Genomic DNA, 19,168 nt, shown 5'->3' on the forward strand with positions numbered 1-19,168 from the left:
TCTGGTTTTATACTCCACAGATTTACACAAATGCTTTTTCAACTCGCCCACATCTTCTTCCTAGATCAGTGCACAGGATAAGGCTAAACAAGATGAAATGTGATAAAAACAGCTGTAAAGCCTGCAAAATATTGCTGGGGGAGGTGGGAGGTGGAGTGAGGGGACAGGGCTGAAAAAAATTTGAATAACATAACACGGGTTTCCCTTGTAGCTCAGTTGGTAAAGAACCTGCCTACAATGCAGGAGACCCAGGTTTGTTTCCTGGGTTGGGAAGATCCCCTGGAGGAGGAAATGGCAACCCACTCCAGTATTGTTGCCTGGAGAATCCCATGGACAGAGGAGCCTGGCGGGCTATAGTCCATGGGGTTGTAAGAGCTGGATACAACATAGCAAGTAAACCAACATAACATGGAAAGTAGATTCAGAAGGAAGACTTACAGATGACTCTTAACTCAACATGACTTACCAGTAGGACACAGCTACCAAAAACATAACCTTCTGTGCAACGGAGGTTTTCAAGCAAAAAAGAAAACTACTTCTTGGACACACTTCATTAACAAAAATAAGAAACTGCCCTGCAGGCAAGTGGTTAAGATTCCATGGTTTCATTTTCGAGAGTTTAGGTTCAATCCCTGGTTGGGGAACAAAAATCCCATGAGCCACGCATGGCGCAGCACCCCACTCCCTCACCACTCACAAAAAGCTATCATTTACCAAGGGTACAAAAAGAACTAGGCACTGTAATGAAGGCTCTACATGAAATGCCTCATTTAATCCCCAAAATACTGTTATGGAGGAGTGTGTTAGTCGCTCAGTCACGTCCAATTCTTTGCGACCCCATGGACTGTAGCCCACCAGGCTCCTCTGTACATGAAATTCTCCAGGCAAGAATACTGGAGTGGGTTGCCATTCCCTTCTCCAGGGGATCTTTCCGACCCGCGGATTTAACCTGGGTCTCCTGTATTTCAGGTAGATTCTTTACTACCTGACCCTCCAGGGAAGCACACTATTAATATTTCTCATTCCACAGATGGGAAAAATATAGTTCAAAGGAGTCAGGTAATTTGCCCAAATTTGTAGAATTAGTATGTGTTAGAGTCAGGATTCAGGAGTCCAAAGGTCTTTAAAAGTAATGGTCTATTGTACCAGCTTTTACTGACTATGCTGGGCACAGTCAAGGGTTGATAAGAAAGCACTACCTGTTCTTTAGGAGTTGTGGGATTCAGCGATCTGAGCAGCCAGCCCTGTGCAGCCTGGTGAAGCTTATGACCCATAAACCGGAAGACGAAGTCCTTAATTTATAACTGCAGAATATCTGCGTGCTGATTAGCTCCCAAAACACCACCACCTGCCAGTAATTCAGGCTTCACGTTTCAAAGATCATCTGACACTTTCTTCTTCATCTCCATCTCTCATAAAGTCCAGCTACCAATTCTACTAATATTTCTGTTTATAATTACTGAATTTCAAAGACAAACATCCACTGTTAGAAAGACAGTCTAACACTATAAAAAGATAGATAATAAAAAAAGTAAGTCTCCCTCCCATTATAGACCCCAAGTGCTCTTTTCTGGAGACAACTGTTACTGTTAAAAACACACACAAATGGGAAAGGGGGTGATAGGATCAGACGTGGGTCAGCCTGGGTACAGTGGAGGGAGGGTTCGGGCAAGTGAGGCAAACACCAAGAGGTCAGCACAGAGGATACTGCAATGGTTCTGGTGACCCATGATACAATTGTGAAGCAGGGCCATAGCAACCAGAAGAAAAGAGCCTGATGCTGGGAAAGATTGAGGGCAGGAGCAGAAAGGCGTCACAGAGGATGAGATGGTTGGGTGGCTTCATCCACTCAATGGACACGAGTTTGAGCAAACTCCAGGAGGCATTGAAGGACAGGGAAGCCTGGCGTGCTACAGTCCATGGAGTCACAAAGAGTCGGAGACGACTTAGCGACTGACCAACAACAAACCTGAAGAATCTGTGGAATACAAGGGGGATGAGTCATTTAGAGACAGCGGTGCTTGGATTTGGGGAGGAAAGAGAGTGAAGAGTCTGGGATGACCTCTGCATGCCTGGCTGGACAATGGTATTGTTTCACTGAGATCAGAGTATGCAGTGACATCGGAGTATGAAGTTCACAGACAGCCGTGGACATGTTTGTGGCGGTGAGGGCATAGAGCAGACAGACAGCAGTGGGGATCTAGAGCTCAAGAGGGTGGTCAGGCTGCAGCACAAGGGGGCTGCTGAAGCCGTGCACAGGCTGAGTTCAAAGAGGGGGTGGCCTGAGCAGGGTGCGCACCATCCCGGATGTCGTCACCACTGCACGGACAACAGAAGACGCTCCAGACACCTGTGTTTATCTGGAGGTGTATTCTGACGTGTATTCAGTCCTGTTCTGAGCCTCTGCCATTTCATATGCCTGGCCTTCTGTCCTGTAACACTTGCCATCCTTTCAAAGGTGGAGATTTGGCAGGTTTCACACATGAGGGATGACGCTTTTTAAACTTTTTTTTGCATTTTAACATGTTTTCTTAAATTAGGGTATGCAGCTGCTAGCAGTTGGGCTGGGTCTGAGCACTATAACAGCCGAGGTGGGGGGCAGGAAGGTTTGAAATGTGCACACACTGCTCGCCTTGCTGCCTGTGTCTCTGCCACAGCCGAGAGAACTACTACCCCAGTCCTGGGCTCAAAACAGGCACATGAATGGGGCAGAATCGCCCCAGCTGATCCACATACCTGAGAGGGAGAAACAGGTGCTTACTGTCAACCAGGTGGCTCTGAGATTTTGCGGTTGTTATGCGACAGATGGGGAGGGACAGGGAGGCCTGGCGTGCCGCATTCCAAGGGGTCGCAAAGAGCAGGACACGGCTGGGTGACTAAACAACAACAGGCAAGTTATTCCTTTCCTTTGTACTGAAGTATCATTTATACACGAAGAAATGCTCAGATCCTAAATACACCTTCAGTCTGTATTCACCGGTGGAACCCACACCCCTGGCAAGACACAGAACCCTGCGTAAGCGATTTGCTGGCCCTTTTGAGTCAATCGCCACCTCATGTCCAAAAGCAAACACGGATTTCCTCTAACATCATATCTTAGTTTTAAGACTTCTATCATTGCAACCTACTCTGGGGGTAAGCTGATATAAAAAAGAGCAGGGATTAGCAAAATCCAGCCCATTATCCATGTCTGCATGGTTCATGATCTAAGAATGGTTTGTACATTTTTCAAACAGCTAACAGAAAAATCTAAAGAGGAGTACTAGTTTGCGGCATGTGAAAATTTTCAAATTTCAGCGCCTGTGATAGTTTTTTATTGGCACGCAGCCAGCTCCATTTGTTGATATATCGTCTATGGCTGCTTCTGCACTATAGCTGTGAAGATGAGGAGCTGAGATTCGAGAGCATATGCCCCAGAAGCCTGAAGTATTTACTACCTGGCCCGTCCGCCTCTCTCCATCACACATGTGGATCCAAGTGCTGGCGGTGTGGGGGAGGGGGGTGGTCAATGCTGAGAACCAGGAGTTCTGAGTGCTGTTCTAGTTACCTTCAATCAAGCTATATATAAAAATCATACATGTTCATGGAGAAGGCAATGGCACCCCACTCCAGTACTCTTGCCTGGAAGATCCCATGGGCAGAGGAGCCTGGTGGGCTGCAGTCCATGGTGTTGTGAAGAGTCGGCCATGACTGAGCGACTTCACTTTCACGCATTGGAGAAGGAAATGGCAACCCACTCCAGTGTTCTTGCCTGGAGAATCCCAGGGACGGCGGAGCCTGGTGGGCTGCCGTCTATGGGGTCTCACAGAGTCAGACACGACTGAAGCGACTTAGCAGCAGCAGCAGCAAACATGTTCATGAAAGTCTAAATACTGTCAAAACACACAATGTGGAAAGTGAGAGCCTCTCAGAAGCCCAGCTCTAGGGAAGAATACTCTAAAGATTTCCAAGCAAACTAAAGCTAAGTTACAACTAATGCATAATCATTATTATCCTGTATCATTTTCGTATGATGGACACCATCACGAAGATCCATTACTACTGAAACAGAAAGAGTGAAGCTGTAAATAGAAACAGGCCAAAGTCAGATGGAAGAGGTAGGATGAGTGCCAACATCTCAGCTGTGAACTACAAGGGGAGACAAGAAAGAGTCTGATCCCCAGAATCACTGCATTAAACACCCAAATCCCACCAGGCCAGTCCATGGGCACATCAGACCTGCAAGGACAAAAGGAGGGGTCCCGAAGGGGGACCAGCCACCACACACTGCGCTGGCTGGGCTTTGCCAGATTAGAGGTGTGCATGGCTGCCTTGGAAACAGCCTGAATCTTATCCTAGAATGCAAAGTGTGTTGTCTCTCAGCTAGTAAAGTGCAGTGCTATTCCTCTGCTGGGAATACTGGTAAGCATTTACATTATGCCTTTAGGAATAATACCATCTGGAGACACCTTTCCAGTATATGGTTTTGTTCAATAACTCCAACTCTAGAAGACCATCTCTTCAAGTTTTTCCCAACTACCTCAGCCTTCCTTAATGGAAATATTTCTCTTTTCATTCAACGATTTCTCCTGTAATTGAGAACCATTTTGATATTCTAGAAGGGATGTGGGATTGGGGGCAATGACAGATCTGAATACCTGCAGGGCTTTTCTTATGCTGAGTGGAAAACATCAGTCGGGATCAGAGTTCAATTTTGGAGACAACAGGGGAAAAGCTGATGCCATTTCTTATCACATCTGTTTAAGTGTATTTGCATAAGTATTAAAGCTTATTAAAAATGATAAAGTATTACATTAAAGGGTATCAATTTAGTAGCCAACTGTGGATGTCCATATGCCTCTGTTTTGGGGGTGGGGGGGTCGTTGCTGAGTATTTCAGGAAACTTATGAATTCTTTGCCCAGATAAACACACATGTGCACACCTCCCCTATACACACACACACGAATATTCATGGTGCCTTCAGGCTCCCAGTGCATGGCGGAGGATCCCAAGTTTATAAAGCTTAACTAGGGATGCAGGGGAAGGGGGAAGGGGCGAGTGTACCCTGAGGGGCTGTAGTAGAGCCAGTCTAAAATGACAGCATCCTATGAAGTTTGCCTCAGAGGCAGGGAGAGAAAATGAATAAAACAGGCTCTTAATTTGTAGCTCAGCTGGCCTTTGGGGAAAACGCAAGGGTTTGATTTGAGAGTGACTAAACGGGTATTCTAAGGCTCTATGTGTCTGTGTGTGTAGGTGCAGGTAGATGTGGGAGCTGTGTGTGTTCACGTGAGTCCCTCCTTGAGATGAGCCGTCCACTCCCTCGGTACTGTTCCTCAGTTTAGCAGCTGAGATGAATTCACCCAGGTGAGAGCCAGCCGGTGGGGCCCCAGGCAGCCTGCCCCAGGGGGACCCCGTTAACCTCTTCCCACCTCCAAGTGTCTGTGCTCACGGCCACTATCAAGTCGAGGACACCAGTCCCCGTGGGAGCCTTTCTGGCAGCTGTGAACTGTTCCAATTCCTTCTAATCGCAGAGGACTGATCTGCTGCTTACTGCTAAACCGCCTTAAACTACATCCCGCTGTGCGGCCCAAGGGGGATTAGCAGCTGTCTGGAGCTTTTATCTTTCCACCCTCCCAGCAGCAGACAGGAGAACTCAGAATGCGACACGAGTAAGAACCAGGAGGAAAGAAATTCCCGGAGGGGCGAGTCTGTGCCTCTCAGAGGCGCAGAAAGCATCCCACACAAAAGTTAAACGTGAATCTTGGGTTTCCTGAATTCTCCTCTGTCTTTTCTTGGCTAAATGCATGAGACTGATAAGCCAGTGTCTGCCAACTGTGAGCTCTGGCCAGCAAAGAAAATCAGACGGGGGAAAGGCTGGCGCCTGAGCAGGGGCTTGCTAGCAGGCAAACACACACAGGCCAGACGTGGGGAGAAAGGAAAGAAAAGGCCACCGCCCTTCCTGAACTTTCAGGGACAGCCCTACAATTGTTTCAAAGGGTGGTCCAGACAACACAGGAACTCCTGAGTTCAGCTGAGGGAGGAGCACGTGTGCGCGCCACAGGATCATCAGACTGGCTCTGTTTCCATGTCCATGATCACACACAGGTTCTGCTTCCTATGGCAGCAAAAGCCAGGCTGCCTTCAGCACTCTGGGCTGTCTTGCCAGGTCTGGCATCTATTCCAGGAACCCTTGGGACCAAGAGACTGATCAATAGAGGAAGGGAAAAAAAGAGTGTTTCATTGTGCAAAAGCCCAAGTAACTTTTTTAAAATGTGCATTGTTTAAAATCTTCCAGTGGATTCCCACTTCCCTGAGGATAAATTCTCAGTTCCCTAGGTTGGCCTTTATGTAGAGAATACCATATACCTAGATGCTCCAAACAGGGACACCTTGGAGAGTGAAAGACACTGCTGTTCATAACAATGCTGGGACAACCATCATAAACCAGGACTGTCTACTGAGACACCAGACTCCGGGCATCCTCTGGCTCAGCCCAGGGACCCCCCTTTCCTCCCACCACTCACAGGCTTTCTCCCACCTCCTCGCCCTGGACGTCCACTCTCCTCTCCCTGTTCCACGTGTGTGCAAGTTTCTCACCCACCCCACTCTTGCTCAGCCCTCTCAGGTCTCAGCCTGGAAGGAACACGGGCAGGGAGGTCTCCTCTGACCCCTGAGACAAGGTTGGTTCCCTCTCACAGGCTCCCAGGGCATCCAGAACACCGCTCATCACTTCTGCTATCTTTATTTACTGGCTGTGGTTGCCTTCTGCAGCCGCCTCACTGTTTGGCCTTCGGGTTGGGACAACTCAGATCCTTGCACTAGACCTGATGCAAGGGGGTGTTGGGTTCTTCCAGTCTCACCCATGGCACCTGTTTCAGATGCTTCCCTTCACCGCCGTCCCCATACCACGTGAGCCAAGGGCTGTTCCAAGGGCTCTCAGGACCTCAGGCTGCCTCTGACACACGCTGCTGACATGGACCCACTCAGCGCTCTGAGCCCTCCAGGGCAGAGAGTGTGATCCAGTCATGCAGGCACACTGTGGTCCTTGGGGAAGAGGTTGGAAAACAATGAGAGGGCCACGATCCCTGGTCAGAGACCTTGGGCCAGGATGCACTTTGGGGTTCAGAGTTTTTCATCTGAAAATGATAGCTTGATGTAATAGCGCCAGGGGAGCTGGGGCAGCACCCAGTAATCTGCCACCACTGACATTTCTGCAGCAAAATGTGTGAATATTCACACTGAGCGGCTAAATAAAGCCTCAAAATACCCTCACCCTGACTCCTTTCAGGTCAGGCTTCGCAAGCCACTGAGTTCAGAGCAAGTCAGAATTTTTTGCCCCTGTTATGAAGGAATGTTGCTTGTCAAGAGCTTTTGGGTAAGGAAACATTCAAAGAAATAATAGCTGAGAACTCTTCTGACTTGTTGAAAGTCATTACCTACCTGGTCACAGCAGGTTCTTGAATTTTTGTCTATAAGTATTAAATAAAAGTTTTTTTAAACCCCTCCCCCCCAAAAAAAACGTTTTTGGGTATTTTAATCATGGGAAAGGGGCTGTGGATTTGTGACAGCTAACACTTCATTAATACTCATCTAGGTGCTGTTCCAAGTTTCTATACAATTATATATAACACAATATATTCTACATATGTCTATGAACATGTTATAAATAATATATAGGCTGCGTCTATAAAATGTGATTTTGTGCTCAAAACAATCCTATAAAATAAGTGTGACTGCTTTACTTTGCAGATGAGGAAACTGAGGCACAGAGAAGACACAGAACACACACAGGGTAAACAGCAGGCCCCAACACCGACACACGCTCCCCAGCTAGTGCTCAGCCACGGCTGAGTGAGTGAACCAATAAAGCTCAAGTGTGCACCCAGCAAGGTGCAGGGGAAGTAGCTGAGCAGCAGATCTGCCGAGGTGGCCGGGTCAGTTCCCTGGGGCTGTCTGTCTCAAACCTCTTTTATAGGCATTGCTTCTATCCCAAATTAAACGTCTCCACAAAGATTCTATCCCATCTTAAATGTTTACAAGTGGCCCAGCCTCCTAGACACAGAGCCTGCCTGGTGCAGGGGCTGGCTCCTGACTCAAATTAGGACCATTAACGACCGTTCCCTGCAACTTGGGAGCTGGCATTACAGAGACACTTTCTTCTGGACAATGAGACGCACGCATGTTTCAAAAGAATATAGTAAACCAGAGACAGCTGAGACATCCAAACCCAGCCTGACATATTCTACTCTGTAGACTATGATTTCTTTTTAAATAAAACACTGGCTGGCACGCAGGAACTAGCAGGCCAGTGGGGACTGCCTCTTGCTGCTGATATGTAACTGATTATTGTCAAGTCATTTGGCACTGATATTCTTCCACCAAGGCTGACCGTGCATCTCCTACGGGCCAGGCGCTCTGCTTAGCAGATAATGTGGTGCGCACTCTCCCAGGTCAGGCGACTATAGTGAAAAGTCAACAACAGGGTGAGTGTCATGATCCAGGGAATATACGGGCAGCAGAGAGATTTATCTGCAGTGGGTTTAAATCAATTTGTAATTGGACCTGAAGTGGAACAAAAATTAATTATAGTATTTATGAGCTGTTCAAGTTTAATTCCAACAAATTTAGATTATAAAACTAAACGCTTGTGAAGAATTACTGACGCAAGCAGTCGAGTTTCGTGCACTGAGTCATTCTAATGCTCCCGTGTCGAGCACAGACCATCTAGACTGACTGTTATCATTAACAGAAAATTAACATGATTTGCATATATATTGTAAATGTCTAATTAAATAGTTCAACAGTGGAAAAACTAATACAATTTGAGAGTATGGGTTCCAGAAAACACTTAGTTCAGCCAATATCTTTTGTCCATTTAAAGCCAGGTTTATCTCCAATGTAAAACTGCATTCTGCAGAAAGCACTTCGCAAAAGTATTCGGACACCTGCATTTCAAGAGATAAAAGAACAACACCAAAGAGCCTGCAGCTAGAGTAAATATGATTGTGTAGCTACAGCAATAGAAACACATTTGATGGAATATATGACAGACCCTGTTAGCTGTGAATGCATTTATTCTTTTCTTTCTTGTGAACATGACCCCAATTTTGGTCACTACTCTAACATGTCCTGCTAAATATACTATTTTCCAGCCTCTCTTGAAGTCACAGATGGCCATAGGTCATGGTTCTGGTGAATAAAGTCCAAGTCTGTGTCTGGCTCCTAATAAAAGGAAATAGTTGGCAAAAGGAACCCTTCTCCTAAGCTGGAGGTAGACGTGATGCTGGAGCTGCAGCCACCATATTGTCACCATAAGGATGAAAGTCAACATGCCAAGTAGCCCTGATGAGGAGTTCAACCAGACTACCTCTAGACTTTATATTATGTGATTTTTAAAAAACCACACTCTTACTTATGTTAACCACTGTCTTTGATATTTCTGTTCTTTGGAGCCAAACATTACTAACAGAATAGCACAAGACAGGAAGTTGTACTGAGAAGTCTGAACCTTGGGTAACTATAGCTACCAAGACAGAGAATTCTCTATAATCAGTGACTCAATGCAGACAGTAGGAAGTAGTCAGCCTGGTACAGAGCAGCATAAAATACTGCTCATCATGGAACATCAAGTCAGGGTGGTGGCAGAGGCTGTTGGCTGTTTACTCAACATGTGTCCCTGCCGTCTTTCTCACCAATATATTCTTTTCCAGCCCCAGAGCAAGTCCCATTTGAGTCACCTGGGCAAAACCTAATAAAAGACAGGAAAGTTGGTTCAGGGTTGTGCTCTGCAACTGTGTAGACAGTTAAGCTTCCAGCTTCCACTTTACAAACGAGAGATTTCAATATGAGGTGCAGAAATGTGGTTTGCTTCGGGGCAAGTCCAATTTACTGTTAGAACCTTCGGGCCATTTTCTCTGTTTTTTGGTAGAAGTAGGTTTCTAGGAGCCTGGTATATTTGATATAAGATTATTACTACTCCTGGACTCAAGGGTAGCTGTATAAATACACATGGAAGAGGTAGCTGCATTTCCCTTGAACATAATGACCTCAACTTTCCCCCTTTTAAATCGAGAAGCAGTCTGTGCTTTTTTACTCTCTCTTGGGTTAATGCTTCATTTGTAAATAATAAAACATTATCTATTTATTTATTCTAAAAAAAGAAAGCATGGGGGGAGTCCCAGACAACAAGGCATGCTCAGAAATTCTAAGGCTGGAGAGCACCAGGAGCTGAGGTTTCATATATGGGCAGGCAGGTGTGGGAGAGTTCTGTGTCTCACACATTCAAGACTGACTTTCATTCCAGTGGCAACAGGAGCCACTGAAGAATTTTAAACAAGGAACTGACATACTCAGATGTTTTATTTAGAAAGATCACATGGGCTGCACTATAGGGAACAAATTGCAGGTGGCATAAGAGGCCACTTACAAATTAGTAACAAATGATGTAGGCCTGATTACGGCCATGGCAACCGCCAGATCTGAGAGGCATTAAGGGAATGGGCTTGACACCAGCCTGGGTTCATTTGGTACAGGACAGGAAAGCATCACAGCGGCTCCCAGATTTGACAGGGGAGAGTTGATACCATTCAGAGCCATGGAAAATGCAGGGGTGGCAGGTGAATGGGGGTGACAGGTAGATGGCCCCTGCGCCTCTGTGCATATGGTGGGACATCTCCTGAAGATATACCCCGAGACAGTAGAACAGACGGGTCAGGCCCTCAGATCTGACAGTAACTAAACGTGCATGCAAACGAATAGCAATCAAACTGTAGATGAACTGACTTGTGGAAAGAAAACGAGTGAAATAGGAAGATGCATCAGTGAAATCACAGGAAAAAGAAAAAACACTAACAGCAGGGATCTACAAATCAGAGAGGGAAGAGATGGTCAGCAGCGTAGGAAGGGAGCCACAGAGGAGGCGGGGCAGGGAGCAGGGAAGCAAGGCGGGATGCCCAGGGAGGAGCTGGAAGGCCTGAGTGGCCTGCAGGGCCCACCACTGCAGAGTGGAGCTCACACCAGCAGCTCAAGGCTGCTCCCCCTCAGCACACACGGGCTTTGACCCATGCCCAGTGTGAGTGCGATCCTGCTCCCCCACCACAGCTACCGGGTCGAGAGGCGATCATTGCCCCAAGCAGTGTAGAAGCCTGGAGTGCCATCGCTCCGCCACGGGGACTGTGAAGCTGGCTGAGGGGGGAGGAGAGCAGGAACACAGTGTCCCGGTCCGTGTTCTGATAAATGACTGTTGTGCTAAGGTGAATTCCAGCTGGTTTCTCTTACTTGGAATAATCCCAGTCTATATCCAATGAGAGACGCAGAAATACAAATGGCTGTATCGCCTGACAGAGTGAAATACATGCCTGATGGAGACGGAAGAGGCCGCCGTGCCAGTTCCAGAGGAGGGGAGATGAACTGGGGCTGGGTTTAGGGAATGCTTCCAGAAGGGAGGTGGCATCTGGGCTGGCACTTGAAACATTAGGAGGCTTTTCAGGGGGAAAGAAGGGAAAGAGTGCGCTCTAGCTGAAGGAGGAGCACCAGCAAATGCAGAGAAGCAGGAAATAAATGGAGTGTTCAGGCAAAGGCAGGGGATGGCCATGCCCCTGCCAGTCTCCTGGTCTGGTTAACTCTGGCACTGGCACATCCTTCAGGACCCTGCAAAGCCTTCCTGCCCTCCCGCAGCAGCCTGGCCAGCCTGTCTCAGCCCTTCCCACACTGTCTGGGAAGTCAGCCTGCGTGCAGTCTGAGTCCCTCTCCAGGCTGGAGGCACTCATCCTTTTACCTCCGTCCATCGGGGGCCTAGAGCAGAGCCTGGCACAAGTGGGGGTTGAGGACAGACCTGACCATCTCCAGTAACGTCTGCTCAACCAGTGTACTTGGAGGAGGGAGGCGGCATGGAAGTCTGAAAAGGGAGCCTGGGGTCTGGTAGCAGGAAGGCTGCTCCTCGAGGCTGGCTTGGATGAATGTCGGTGTAGGAACATTAAGACAACTTAAGTTTTCTTTTTTTTTTTTTAGTGTGGTAAAATGTATAGAATATAAAATTAGCCATTTGAGTGTCCAGTTCAACGGCATGAAGTACATTTATATTGCTGTGCAAACGTCACCACTATCAATTCCCAGAACTTTTCCTCTTCCCAAACTGAACCTCTGTACCCATTAAACACTTAAGTCCCATTCCCAGCTCCTCTCACCCACCTGTAACCGCCACACCACCTCCTGTCTCCATCAATTCTATTCCTCTGGGTACCTCAGTAAATAGCACTTGACCTTTTAGAAACAACTTAACGTTAATCGGGCTTTAAATCGCAAACATTTACCAAGTGTTACCACTTCCTCCTCCTGAGGTGGGCAGGGCAGGACTAGAGGTCTGGCTTTGGAGGCTGATGAAGCTGGGCTCAGGAAAACTAAATGATTCAGCCAAGCCTCGGCTTTAAGGGGTCATAAGTGGCCCACGTTCCCCAAACTGCCAGGCTCAGCTGACCCTCTCAAACACTCCATGGAGGCCCCTTCAAAATCTGGACTGCTGGAGGGCCATTACCCCAACACACACACCACATATCAGCTGGTCTCCCTTGCCTGGGCCCAAGGGTGGGTGGTTTGGGCACTTCGCTAAAGATTAGCAATCAGAACAGGAAATGGCCAATATAGTAGGGCAGGGACAACAAGGATTTAACCTTAGGCTGGGGTGTGTCTTTCCACGGTCAGATGCTCCCTGCTCAGGAGGGAGACTTGCCCACAGAGGTCAAAGCCACAGCCAGCATGAATTATAATCTGCACACTTCTTTGGAATCCATCTGGGTAGTGAACACAGTAAAGTCATAGCAGAAAAGTGCTAAATGATTAACCCTCCTCCTGCCAGAGTCCCTGGCTCCTGGGCTGGCTGTCTTTCTACTGAGCGTCCGGAGAAAGGTCTTGCTTTCCATATTCAGGTCAAAAGGTTTGCTTGATTTTGCTTTCTGCACAGTCATGGTCAACACTAATGAACTATTTGGTGGTGGTTTAGTCAATAAGTCGTATCTGGCTGTTTGCAACCTCATGGACTGTAGCCTGCCAGGATTCTCTGTCCGTTGGGTTCTCCAGGCAAGAATATTGGAGTGGTTGCCATTTCCTTCTCCATGGGATCTTCCAGACACAAGAATTGAACCTGGGTCTCCCGCATTGCTTCCCTGGTGGCTCAGACGGTAAAGCGTCTGCCTGCAATGCGGGAGACCCGAGTTCGATTCCTGGGTCAGGAAGATCCCCAGGAGAAGGAAATGGCAATCCACTCCAGCGCTCTTGCCTGGAAAATCCCATGGACGGAGGAGCCTGATGGGCTACAGTCCATGGGGTCGCAAAGAGTCAGACACGACTGAGCAATTTCACTTTCACTTTCACTCCTGCATTGCAGGCAGATTCTTTACCAACTGAGCTACAAGGGAAACTCCTAATGACCTATTTGCAGACTGCCAAGGACTCAATCAAATGTTCCCTTGGTATCTCTAATTTTCTTGAAGAAATCTCTAGTCTTTCCCATTCTATTGCTTTCCTCTATTTCTTTGCATTGATCGCTGAGGAAGGCTCAATAAAGGACAGAAATGGTATGGACTAACAGAAGCAGAAGATATTAAGAAGAGATGGCAAGAATACACAGAAGAACTGTACAAAAAAGATCTTCATGACCCAGATAATCACGATGGTGTGATCACTCACCTAGAGCCAGACATCCTGGATTGTAAAGTCAAGTGGGCCCTAGGAAGCATCACTACGAACAAAGCTAGTGGAGGTGATGGAATTCCAGTGGAGCTATTTCAAATCCTGAAAGATGACGCTGTGAAAGTGCTGCACTCAATATGCCAGAGAATTTGGAAAACTCAGCAGTGGCCACAGGACTGGAAAAGGTCAGTTTTCATTCCAATCCCAAAGAAAGGCAATGCCAAAGAATGCTCAAACCACTGCACAATTGCACTCATCTCACATGCTAGTAAAGTAATGCTTAAAATTCTCCAAGCCAGGCTTCAGCAATATGTGACCCATGAACTTCCAGATGTTCAAGCTGGTTTTAGAAAAGGCAGAGGAACCAGAGATTAAATTGCCAACATCCGCTGGATCATGGAAAAAGCAAGAGAGTTCCAGAAAAACATCTATTTCTGCTTTCTTGACTATGCCAAAGCCTTTAACTGTGTGGATCACAATAAACTGTGGAAAATTCTGAAAGAGATAGGAATACCAGACCACCTGATCTGCCTCTTGAGAAATCTGTATGCAGGTCAAGAAGCACAGTTAGTCAGGAAGTACAGTTAGAACTGGACATGGAACAGCAGACTGGTTCCAAATAGGAAAAGGAATACGTCAAGGCTGTATATTGTCACCCTGCTTATTTAACTTATATGCAGAGTATATCATAAAAAACGCTGGGCTCGAAGACGCTGGAATTAAGATTGCTGGGAGAAATATCAATAACTCAGATATGCAGATGACACCACCCTTATGGCAGAAAGTGAAGAATAACTAAAAAGCCTCTTGATGAAAATGAAAGAGGAGAGTGAAGAAGTTGGCCTAAAGCTCAACATTCGGAAAACGAAGATCATGGCATCTGGTCCCATCAGTTCATGGGAAATAGATGGGGAAACAGTGGACACAGTGGCTGACTTTATTTTGGGGGGCTCCAAAATCACTGCAGATGGTGAGTGCAACCATGAAATTAAAAGACGCTTACTCCTTGGAAGGAAAGTTATGACCAACCTAGACAGCATATTAAAAAGCAGACATTACTTTGCCAACAAAGGTCCATCTAGTCAAGGCTATGGTTTTTCCAGTAGTCATGTGTGGATGTGAGAGTTGGACTGTGAAGAAAGGTGAGCTCTGAAGAACTGATCCTTTTGAACTGTGGTGTTGAAGAAGACTCTTGAGAGTCACTTGCACTGCGAGGAGATCCAACCAGTCCATCCTAAAGGAGATCAGTTCTGGGTGTTCACTGGAAGGACTGATGTTGAAGCTGAAACTCCAATACTTTGGCCACGTGATGCGAAGAGCTGACTCATCTGAAAAGACCCTGATGCTGGGAAAGATTGAGGGCAGGAGGAGAAGGGGATGACAGAGGATGAGATGGTTGGATGGTATCACCAACTCGATGGACATGGGTTTGGGTGGACTCCGGGAGTTGGTGATGGACAGGGTGGCCTGGCGTGCTGTGGTTCATGGGGTCGCAAAGAGTCGGACACGACTGAGCGACTGAACTGAACTGAACTGAAGGACTCAATGGAAAAGACCCTGATGCTGGAAAAGACTGAAGGCAGGAGGAGAAGGAAACGACAGAGGATGAGATGGTTGGGAGGTATCACTGACTCAATGGACATGAGTTTGAGCAAGCTCCAGGAGTTGGTGACGGACAGGGAAGCCTGGCATGCTACAGTCCACGGGGTCACAAAGAGACGGACACAACTGAGCGACTGAATTGAAAGGATGCAGGGTTTCTTTAAGTTAGTTTGTTTGCTGGAATTAGAAATGGTTCAAACTGTGCATTCATTATCTTCTAAATCAATGTAGAAAGCTCTGACTGAGCCTAAAGATAATGAGGCTCATTCATTCCATTCTCATCGATACCAACTAAAATAGCTTATCAGGTGTTTGTGTGTGCATACATAGGATCTAACATTAAAATCTGAAGACAATCCTTTAAAGATGCTCATACTTTTTATTTGCCTCTAAATTTACCTGAAGGATAAAATCAAAAGCTAATTAGTTTGCTCCCATGTGGCACCGTTGTGCTTAAGCCTTAAGGAAGATTATGTCTTAGAATTTAACAATTTCCCTTTGGGCTGGTTGAAAGATGGAAATCCTGTCTCACCTTGAGACTCTGTACGTGAACCAGAGTGGCTGGGAGACAGATACGGAGGAGCAACCAAGGCAACTGAAGAAGGAGCTGAAGCAGGAAGACCTAGATTCACAAGCTCCCTCCCACTTACGACACTGCGCTCTAGGGCAACTTGATTTATCTGAGCCTCAGTTTCCTCCTCTGTGAAAGGATCATACCTTCATCTACCAAGGAGGGACAGTGCAGAAATTAAATAAAATGAGAACTAATAGCAGCAACAATTCACTGCGTGTGTACAATGAGTCAGGCACTCTTCTGTGGAAATTACTGCAATGCACTCTACAAATACCAATCGTAATAACAACTTTATTGTTGGCCTTTACTGATAATGCATAGAGTTTCAGTAAGTTTAGAGGATGTGGACAGGTTTCTTCCACTTTATTCTTAAAATCCCATACTGTTTGAGTACCAAAGGTCTTACCTCTCAAATGTCACTTCTGAGTCCATAAGGATCTTCTTCCCGCCTGTCCTCTCTTCAAGGGAGGAGGGGAGAAAGTGGACCAGAAGGAAGAGAACGGGGAGCTAATATATATTAATTGAGGCACCAAACTTCCATAGCCGGAAACTTAGCCAAATGCTGGGTGTACAAAGACAATAAATAGGAGTAATGTTAAAATGTATCATTATGCTTTTTTCCACCTGTTGTGTTTGCGGGCTGATGGACTGGCAGCGGCAGGGATTTGGAGGCTAGTGGTGAATGACGAGCGCTACAGCCCCCGCTGGTTGCTGCCAACAAGCCACCCTGAGAAGTCAGGTGGCACTGGAGGCATTTCAGCCACTACCCTCCAGGGAACAGTCCCAGTTGGGCACAAACAGGGAATCTAAGACTCAGCATGTGGTCTGCTCATTCCGGCCACTGGCTACTACCAGCCATACAAACCACGCTTCCTGCTCTTCTCAGGGGCCGTTTTGAGGAGGAGCTGGAGTGGGGATAGGGCTGTGAAAGACAGAGACCTCCAGGCAAAACCAAATTACCTAGACGGCCGATTTTAGTCGTTGGAGGAGACGAAGCTATCGGATTAGAATAAGATTTGGTTTTCCTCTGCTACCCAAGGAGCTCAAATGAAGCCTGAGTTCACTCTAGAAAAATAAGTTACACTTTCTTTGCAAATATAAGTGGTAAGAGTAAATCCAACATTAATATCCTGCAGCCCTCAGCCATGCTCTGGGAAAGGTTGTAATTATTTCCTCTGCCTGGAAAGCTTTCCCTCACCTTTTTGCACTCCTCTTCCTAGTTAATAGCTTTTTCAGATGCTTGCTTGGAACAGCTTCCTGATAGAAACTCCCCTGGAACAACCCCCCCACCCCCAATCCACATCCCCAAAGCCAGGTCAGTGCTCCCCCCTCCCCCACGGCCATGCTCCCAAGCCTGTGCTCATCAAGGCAGGGACCTCTGTGTTGTAAGTGCTTGTTTATTTTTATTTTTTTTTCCTCTGCAGCCTGTGTAAACTGTTCAAGTCAAGGACTGTGTCTTGCTCACCATTACATTCCTGGTACCTAACACAGTGTCTGACAATACAGATGTGTTCAATACCAACTGACAAGTGACTCACTGACGACCATGCAGGGAACACGTACTCCTTAGGTGTCAACAATTTGAATGTGGGAAGACAGCAGCCCGTCAGGGCACGCCAAGCACAACACAGAAGGGAAATGAGGAACCTGGGACGTGGCTGGTTAGAAAAGACCATGCTCATTTTGAAAAGGGTCCAGAACGAAAACGATGTTTTGTTTTGTTTTCCGGGTAACGCCATGGACGTGCGCACCTGGCACCTGGCCAAGCTCCGCCTCTACCTGGATGTGGGACTTGGCCCCAGCTCCTCATCACTTACTCAAGTTTCACTTCCATGTAATCCCATCATCAGAGCTTCAGGGTTCTTAAGGGATGACAGAGACTTAGAGAGACTTCGTTTAATTCTGTATTATCCTGAAAATATAAAACAATAAAATAAATCATGCGGGAGTAGAATTCTGGAGTATTTCTTTCTGGTTTTCTAAAATGCACAAGATTATCCTTTTTGTGTTATATATTCTAACGAGGTCCATGCCCATGGACAGCTGCCACCTCTGGGCACCTTGCTTCCCCTGCTTCCTCAGCTCCCATTCACTCTAGGGTCCAAAGAGGGCCATGGCATCTGCGGCTCGCTGTCCCCGGGGGCATCAGAGGGTGCACTCTCACTAGGGCTTTCACGTTTGTTTCCAGTAAGTACTTTGTGACCAGTCTTTTAAGTGCTACCAAACAAGGGACTTTCCCTGATGGTCCAGTGGTTAAGAATCTGCCTTCCAACGCAGAGCATGGGGGTTCAATCCCTGGGCGGGGAGCAAAGATCCCACATGTCATAGGGCACCTAAGCCTGCACAACGCAACTACTGACGCTCGTGAGCCCTAGAGTCCATGCTCCACGCCAAGAGGAACCTGCGCACCACAGCTAGAGAGAAGCCCTGCAAGTTACAACGCCTCGACGAAGACCCAGTGCAGCTAAACAAACAAACAAACAAACAAAAGCATAAACAGGTGAAGGGAACAGCGTTAAGAAACCATATGCCCCTCACCCTTATTTCATATTCTCCCCCACACTGTATGTGTGTTGGGAGCACTTGAAAGCAGACACCATGTATCAAATCTTAAACACCATTTTTAACTGTCCCTGTGCCCTGAAGCTGCCTTTGGAAGGGACAGAACCTCAGAAATGCACAGAATGTGTAAAGAGTACCAGTGGGTAAAGGCTGCTTGTGGATGTACATGCTCACAGCATCACGCTGATTTTTTTCTCACTGACCTGCACGAGAGGGAAACCTTCCAAGTAACTGCTTAAAAACAAACTCAGCAAATGCCTTTGATGCCTGCGAAAAACTTAGTAGGAACCAGGCAATTTTCCAAAAGCACCACACTCCAAACAGTAACACGCTGGGTCAAATGGACATTTCTGCCTGATACCCGGTTATTTCAATCGTCACCTCTCCAGTTACTTAGTCTCCCTGCTTCATTCCGCCTGGATAGTGGAAAGGGCCACCTGGTTCACTGACTGCCACTGCCTTTTCTTTTTCCTCACAGAAAGAAAAGGGGAGTATTAGTTACAGGTGCCGTGAGAGCAAGGGAGAGCAAGTAATCTTGTCTAGACACAGAGAAAGGGGGCTCTGAGCTCTCTGAATACTGACCTATCCAGGGACAGACACAGACATAACTGGGACTTCCTTAAGCACGCAAAGGCACAAAATGAATGAATGAATCAATCAGGCAAGACTAAAGAGGCTAGAGGCCCAGCGGAATGAATGCTGGAGCCTGGATCCCCCAGGCCAAGTACTGGGAGCAACAAACAACTAAAATAAAACCCAAAAAA

At 47.0% G+C, this 19,168-nt stretch overlaps 1 protein-coding gene across 6 annotated transcripts in view; it reads right to left on the reverse strand.

Annotated features, from left to right (window-relative positions):
• The window catches only part of TMCC3 (transmembrane and coiled-coil domain family 3), a 286,569-nt gene that overhangs the window by 155,440 nt on the left and 111,961 nt on the right, over nucleotides 1-19,168 (reverse strand). For 2 of the 6 annotated variants that reach the window (XM_069584212.1, XM_069584215.1), the window contains exon 1: nucleotides 17,660-17,754. The exons of the other annotated variants lie outside the window; for them this stretch is intronic. The gene's annotated coding sequence lies outside the window, so the exon portion shown is untranslated. Of the gene's footprint in view, nucleotides 1-17,659; nucleotides 17,755-19,168 lie in introns of those variants that run through there. 6 annotated transcript variants of the gene reach the window in all.

This window comes from Ovis canadensis, chromosome 3 (genome assembly GCF_042477335.2).
Source record: "Ovis canadensis isolate MfBH-ARS-UI-01 breed Bighorn chromosome 3, ARS-UI_OviCan_v2, whole genome shotgun sequence".
Classification (NCBI taxonomy): domain Eukaryota; kingdom Metazoa; phylum Chordata; class Mammalia; order Artiodactyla; family Bovidae; genus Ovis; species Ovis canadensis.